The sequence below is a fragment of the Procambarus clarkii genome, chromosome 77, assembly GCF_040958095.1.
Source record: "Procambarus clarkii isolate CNS0578487 chromosome 77, FALCON_Pclarkii_2.0, whole genome shotgun sequence".
Classification (NCBI taxonomy): Eukaryota; Metazoa; Arthropoda; class Malacostraca; order Decapoda; family Cambaridae; genus Procambarus; species Procambarus clarkii.
The window spans coordinates 2,455,915-2,464,107 of NC_091226.1; positions in this window are offsets into that span (position 1 = coordinate 2,455,915).

The following is an 8,193-nucleotide window of genomic DNA, read 5'->3' on the forward strand; positions in this document are numbered from 1 at the left end:
CTGCACCTATTCGCAGTTTGAAATTCCGACTTTTTGTACCAAAAATATGTTAATTACTGAAAGCGGCGGTGTGTCACATTTTGCTTAAACCCCCCTGTAGTTTTCAAAATATACCAAACATCCCAAATTCGATGCATGAACCATATTTTGGACCCAAATTCTGGCTCTCTGCACCTATTCGCAATTTGAAATTCCGACTTTTTATACCAAAAGTCTGCCAATTACTGAAAGCGGTGGTTGGTCACATTTTGCCCAATCCCCCCTGCAGTTTTCAAAATATCCCAAATTCGATACCTGAGATATATTTTGGAACCAAATTCTGGCTCTCTGCACCTATTCGCTGTTTGAAATTCCGGGTTTTATACCAAAAATATGCCAATTACTGAAAGGGCGGTGGGTCACATTTTGCTCAAACCCGCCTGCAGGTTTCAAAATATCCCAAACATCCCAAATTCCATACATGAACCATATTTTGGACCCAAATTCTCTCTCTCTGCACCTATACGCAGTTGGAAATTCCGACTTTTTATACCAAAAATATGCCAATTACTGAAAGCGGCGGTGGGTCACATTCTGCCCAAACCCCCCTGCAGTTTTCAAAATATCCCATACATCCCAAATTCGATACCTGAGCCATATTTTGGACCCAAATTCTGGCTCGCTGCACCTTTTCGCAGTTTAAAATTCCGAATTTTTATCCCAAAAATATGCCAATTACTGAAAGCGGCGGTAGGTCAAATTTTGCCCAAACCCCCCAGCAGTTTACAAAATATCCCAAACATCCCAAATTCGATACCTGAGCCATATTTTGGACCCAAATTCTGGCTCTCTGCACCTATTCACAGTTAGAAATTCCGAATTTTTGTCCCAAAAATATGTCAATTACTGAAAGCGGCGGTGCGCCACATTTTGCCCAAACCCCCCAGTAGTTTTGAAAATATCCCAAACATCCCAAATTCGATACATGAACCATATTTTGGACCCAAATTCTGGCTCTCTGCACCTATTCGCAGTTTGAAATTCCGACTTTTTGTACCAAAAATATGTTAATTACTGAAAGCGGCGGTGTGTCACATTTTGCTTAAACCCCCCTGTAGTTTTCAAAATATACCAAACATCCCAAATTCGATGCATGAACCATATTTTGGACCCAAATTCTGGCTCTCTGCACCTATTCGCAATTTGAAATTCCGAATTTTTATACCAAAAGTCTGCCAATTACTGAAAGCGGTGGTGGGTCACATTTTGCCCAATCCCCCCTGCAGTTTTCAAAATATCCCAAATTCGATACCTGAGATATATTTTGGACCCAAATTCTGGCTCTCTGCACCTATTCGCAGTTTGAACTTCCTAATTTTTATACAAAAAATATGCCAATTACTGAAAGTGGCGGTGGGTCATATTTTGCCCAAACCCCCCTGCAGTTTTCAAAATATCTCAAAATCCCAAATTCGATACCTGGGCCATATTTTGGACCCAAATTCTGGCTCTCTGCACCTATTCGCAGTTTTAAATTCCGAATTTTTATAACAAAAATATGCCAATTACTGAAAGCAGGGGTGGGTCAAATTTTGCCCAACCCCTCCTGCAGTTCTCAAAATATCCCAAACATCCCAAATTCGATACCTGAGCCATATTTTGGACCCAAATCCTGGCTCTCTGCACCTATTCGCAGTTTGAAATTCCGACTTTTTGTACCAAAAATATGTTAATTACTGAAAGCGGTGGTGTGTCACATTTTGCCTAAACCCCCCTGTAGTTTTCAAAATATACCAAACATCCCAAATTCGATGCATGAACCATATTTTGGACCCAAATTCTGGCTCTCTGCACCTATTCGCAATATGAAATTCCGACTTTTTATACTAAAAGTCTGCCAATTACTGAAAGCGGTGGTGGGTCACATTTTGCCCAATCCCCCCTGCAGTTTTCAAAATATCCCAAATTCGATACCAGATATATATTTTGGACCCAAATTCTGGCTCTCTGCACCTATTCGCTGTTTGAAATTCCGGGTTTTATACCAAAAATATGCCAATTACTGAAAGAGCGGTGGGTCACATTTTGCCCAAACCCGCCTGCAGGTTTCAAAATGTCCCAAACATCCCAAATTCCATACATGAACCATATTTTGTACCCAAATTCTCTCTCTCTGCACCTATTCGCAGTTGGAAATTCCGACTTTTTATACCAAAAATATGCCAATTACTGAAAGCGGTGGTGGGTAACATTTTGCCCAATCCCCCCTGCAGTTTTCAAAATATCCCAAATTCGATACCTGAGATATATTTTGGACCCAAATTGTAGCTCTCTGCACCTATTCGCAGTTTGAAATTCCGAATTTTTATACAAAAAATATGCCAATTACTGAAAGCGGCGGTGGGTCACATTTTGCCCAAACCCCCCTGCAGTTTTCAAAATATCTCAAAATCCCAAGTTCGATACCTGAGCCATATTTTGGACCCAAATTCTGGCTCTCTGCACCTATTCGCAGTTTTAAATTCCGAATTTTTATACCAAAAATATGCCAATTACTGAAAGAGCGGTGGGTCACATTTTGCCCAAACCCGCCTGCAGGTTTCAAAATGTCCCAAACATCCCAAATTCCATACATGAACCATATTTTGTACCCAAATTCTCTCTCTCTGCACCTATTCGCAGTTGGAAATTCCGACTTTTTATACCAAAAATATGCCAATTACTGAAAGCGGTGGTGGGTAACATTTTGCCCAATCCCCCCTGCAGTTTTCAAAATATCCCAAATTCGATACCTGAGATATATTTTGGACCCAAATTGTAGCTCTCTGCACCTATTCGCAGTTTGAAATTCCGAATTTTTATACAAAAAATATGCCAATTACTGAAAGCGGCGGTGGGTCACATTTTGCCCAAACCCCCCTGCAGTTTTCAAAATATCTCAAAATCCCAAGTTCGATACCTGAGCCATATTTTGGACCCAAATTCTGGCTCTCTGCACCTATTCGCAGTTTTAAATTCCGAATTTTTATAACAAAAATATGCCAATTACTGAAAGCGGGGGCGGGTCAAATTTTGCCCAACCCCTCCTGCAGTTCTCAAAATATCCCAAACATCCCAAATTCGATACCTTTGCCATATTTTGGACACAAATTCTGGCTCTCTGCACCTATTCGCAGTTTTAAATTCCGATTTTTATACCAAAAATATGCCAATTACTGAACGCCGCGGTGGGTCACATTTTGCCCAAACGCATCTGCAGTTTTCAAAATATCCCAAACATCCCAAATTCGGTACCTGAGCCATATTTTGGACCCAAATTCTGGCTCTCTGCACCTATTCGCAGTTTGAAATTCCGACTTTTTGTACCAAAAATATGTTAACTACTGAAAGCAGCGGTGTGTCACATTTTGCCCAAACCCCCCCTGTAGTTTTCAAAATATACCAAACATCCCAAATTCGATGCATGAACCATATTTTGGACCCAAATTCTGGCTCTCTGCACCTATTCGCAATTTGAAATTCCGACTTTTTATACCAAAAGTCTGCCAATTACTGAAAGCGGTGGTGGGTCACATTTTGCCCAATCCCCCCTGCAGTTTTCAAAATATCCCAAATTCGATACCTGAGATATATTTTGGAACCAAATTCTGGCTCTCTGCACCTATTCGCTGTTTGAAATTCCGGGTTTTATACCAAAAATATGCCAATTACTGAATGGGCGGTGGGTCACATTTTGCCCAAACCCGCCTGCAGGTTTCAAAATATCCCAAACATCCCAAATTCCATACATGAACCATATTTTGGACCCAAACCTCTCTGCACCTATTCGCAGTTGGAAATTCCGACATTTTATACCAAAAATATGCCAATTACTGAAAGCGGCGGTGGGTCACATTCTGCCCCAACCCCCCTGCAGTTTTCAAAATATCCCATACATCCCAAATTCGATACCTGAGCCATATTTTGGACCCAAATTCTGGCTCGCTGCACCTTTTCGCAGTTTAAAATTCCGAATTTTTATCCCAAAAATATGCCAATTACTGAAAGCGGCGGTAGGTCAAATTTTGCCCAAACCCCCCAGCAGTTTACAAAATATCCCAAACATCCCAAATTCGATACCTGAGCCAAATTTTGGACCCAAATTCTGGCTCTCTGCACCTATTCACAGTTAGAAATTCCGAATTTTTTTCCCAAAAATATGTCAATTACTGAAAGCGGCGGTGCGTCACATTTTGCCCAAACCCCCCAGTAGTTTTGAAAATATCCCAAACATCCCAAATTCGATACATGAACCATATTTTGGACCCAAATTCTGGCTCTCTGCACCTATTCGCAGTTTGAAATTCCGACTTTTTGTACCAAAAATATGTTAATTACTGAAAGCGGCGGTGTGTCACATTTTGCTTAAACCCCCCTGTAGTTTTCAAAATATACCAAACATCCCAAATTCGATGCATGAACCATATTTTGGACCCAAATTCTGGCTCTCTGCACCTATTCGCAATTTGAAATTCCGACTTTTTATACCAAAAGTCTGCCAATTACTGAAAGCGGTGGTTGGTCACATTTTGCCCAATCCCCCCTGCAGTTTTCAAAATATCCCAAATTCGATACCTGAGATATATTTTGGAACCAAATTCTGGCTCTCTGCACCTATTCGCTGTTTGAAATTCCGGGTTTTATACCAAAAATATGCCAATTACTGAAAGGGCGGTGGGTCACATTTTGCTCAAACCCGCCTGCAGGTTTCAAAATATCCCAAACATCCCAAATTCCATACATGAACCATATTTTGGACCCAAATTCTCTCTCTCTGCACCTATACGCAGTTGGAAATTCCGACTTTTTATACCAAAAATATGCCAATTACTGAAAGCGGCGGTGGGTCACATTCTGCCCAAACCCCCCTGCAGTTTTCAAAATATCCCATACATCCCAAATTCGATACCTGAGCCATATTTTGGACCCAAATTCTGGCTCGCTGCACCTTTTCGCAGTTTAAAATTCCGAATTTTTATCCCAAAAATATGCCAATTACTGAAAGCGGCGGTAGGTCAAATTTTGCCCAAACCCCCCAGCAGTTTACAAAATATCCCAAACATCCCAAATTCGATACCTGAGCCATATTTTGGACCCAAATTCTGGCTCTCTGCACCTATTCACAGTTAGAAATTCCGAATTTTTGTCCCAAAAATATGTCAATTACTGAAAGCGGCGGTGCGCCACATTTTGCCCAAACCCCCCAGTAGTTTTGAAAATATCCCAAACATCCCAAATTCGATACATGAACCATATTTTGGACCCAAATTCTGGCTCTCTGCACCTATTCGCAGTTTGAAATTCCGACTTTTTGTACCAAAAATATGTTAATTACTGAAAGCGGCGGTGTGTCACATTTTGCTTAAACCCCCCTGTAGTTTTCAAAATATACCAAACATCCCAAATTCGATGCATGAACCATATTTTGGACCCAAATTCTGGCTCTCTGCACCTATTCGCAATTTGAAATTCCGAATTTTTATACCAAAAGTCTGCCAATTACTGAAAGCGGTGGTGGGTCACATTTTGCCCAATCCCCCCTGCAGTTTTCAAAATATCCCAAATTCGATACCTGAGATATATTTTGGACCCAAATTCTGGCTCTCTGCACCTATTCGCAGTTTGAACTTCCTAATTTTTATACAAAAAATATGCCAATTACTGAAAGTGGCGGTGGGTCATATTTTGCCCAAACCCCCCTGCAGTTTTCAAAATATCTCAAAATCCCAAATTCGATACCTGGGCCATATTTTGGACCCAAATTCTGGCTCTCTGCACCTATTCGCAGTTTTAAATTCCGAATTTTTATAACAAAAATATGCCAATTACTGAAAGCAGGGGTGGGTCAAATTTTGCCCAACCCCTCCTGCAGTTCTCAAAATATCCCAAACATCCCAAATTCGATACCTGAGCCATATTTTGGACCCAAATCCTGGCTCTCTGCACCTATTCGCAGTTTGAAATTCCGACTTTTTGTACCAAAAATATGTTAATTACTGAAAGCGGTGGTGTGTCACATTTTGCCTAAACCCCCCTGTAGTTTTCAAAATATACCAAACATCCCAAATTCGATGCATGAACCATATTTTGGACCCAAATTCTGGCTCTCTGCACCTATTCGCAATATGAAATTCCGACTTTTTATACTAAAAGTCTGCCAATTACTGAAAGCGGTGGTGGGTCACATTTTGCCCAATCCCCCCTGCAGTTTTCAAAATATCCCAAATTCGATACCAGATATATATTTTGGACCCAAATTCTGGCTCTCTGCACCTATTCGCTGTTTGAAATTCCGGGTTTTATACCAAAAATATGCCAATTACTGAAAGAGCGGTGGGTCACATTTTGCCCAAACCCGCCTGCAGGTTTCAAAATGTCCCAAACATCCCAAATTCCATACATGAACCATATTTTGTACCCAAATTCTCTCTCTCTGCACCTATTCGCAGTTGGAAATTCCGACTTTTTATACCAAAAATATGCCAATTACTGAAAGCGGTGGTGGGTAACATTTTGCCCAATCCCCCCTGCAGTTTTCAAAATATCCCAAATTCGATACCTGAGATATATTTTGGACCCAAATTGTAGCTCTCTGCACCTATTCGCAGTTTGAAATTCCGAATTTTTATACAAAAAATATGCCAATTACTGAAAGCGGCGGTGGGTCACATTTTGCCCAAACCCCCCTGCAGTTTTCAAAATATCTCAAAATCCCAAGTTCGATACCTGAGCCATATTTTGGACCCAAATTCTGGCTCTCTGCACCTATTCGCAGTTTTAAATTCCGAATTTTTATAACAAAAATATGCCAATTACTGAAAGCGGGGGCGGGTCAAATTTTGCCCAACCCCTCCTGCAGTTCTCAAAATATCCCAAACATCCCAAATTCGATACCTTTGCCATATTTTGGACACAAATTCTGGCTCTCTGCACCTATTCGCACTTTTAAATTCCGACTTTTTATACCAAAAATATGCCAATTACTGAACGCCGCGGTGGGTCACATTTTGCCCAAACGCATCTGCAGTTTTCAAAATATCCCAAACATCCCAAATTCGATACCTGAGCCATATTTTGGACCCAAATTCTGGCTCTCTGCACCTATTCGCAGTTTGAAATTCCGACTTTTTGTACCAAAAATGTTAATTACTGAAAGCGGCGGTGTGTCACATTTTGCCCAAACCCCCCTGTAGTTTTCAAAATATACCAAACATCCCAAATTCGATGCATGAACCATATTTTGGACCCAAATTCTGGCTCTCTGCACCTATTCGCAATTTGAAATTCCGACTTTTTATACCAAAAGTCTGCCAATTACTGAAAGCGGTGGTGGGTCACATTTTGCCCAATCCCCCCTGCAGTTTTCAAAATATCCCAAATTCGATACCTGAGATATATTTTGGAACCAAATTCTGGCTCTCTGCACCTATTCGCTGTTTGAAATTCCGGGTTTTATACCAAAAATATGCCAATTACTGAAAGGGCGGTGGGTCACATTTTGCCCAAACCCGCCTGCAGGTTTCAAAATATCCCAAACATCCCAAATTCCATACATGAACCATATTTTGGACCCAAATTCTCTCTCTCTGCACTTATTCGCAGTTGGAAATTCCGACTTTTTATACCAAAAATATGCCAATTACTGAAAGCGGTGGTGGGTCACATTTTGCCCAATCCCCCCTGCAGTTTTCAAAATATCCCAAATTCGATACCTGAGATATATTTTGGACCCAAATTCTGGCTCTCTGCACCTATTCGCTGTTTGAAATTCCGAATTTTTATACAAAAAATATGCCAATTACTGAAAGCGAGGGTGGGTCAAATTTTGCCCAACCCCTCCTGCAGTTCTCAAAATATCCCAAACATCCCAAATTCGATACCTTAGCCATATTTTGGACCCAAATTCTGGCTCTCTGCACCTATTCGCAGTTTTAAATTCCGACTTTTTATACCAAAATATGCCAATTACTGAACGCCGCGGTGGGTCACATTTTGCCCAAACGCATCTGCAGTTTTCAAAATATCCCAAACATCCCAAATTCGATACCTTAGCCATATTTTGGACCTAAATTCTGGCTCGCTGCACCTTTTCGCAGTTTAAAATTCCGAATTTTTATCCCAAAAATATGCCAATTACTGAAAGCGGCGGTAGGTCAATTTTTGCCCAAACCCCCC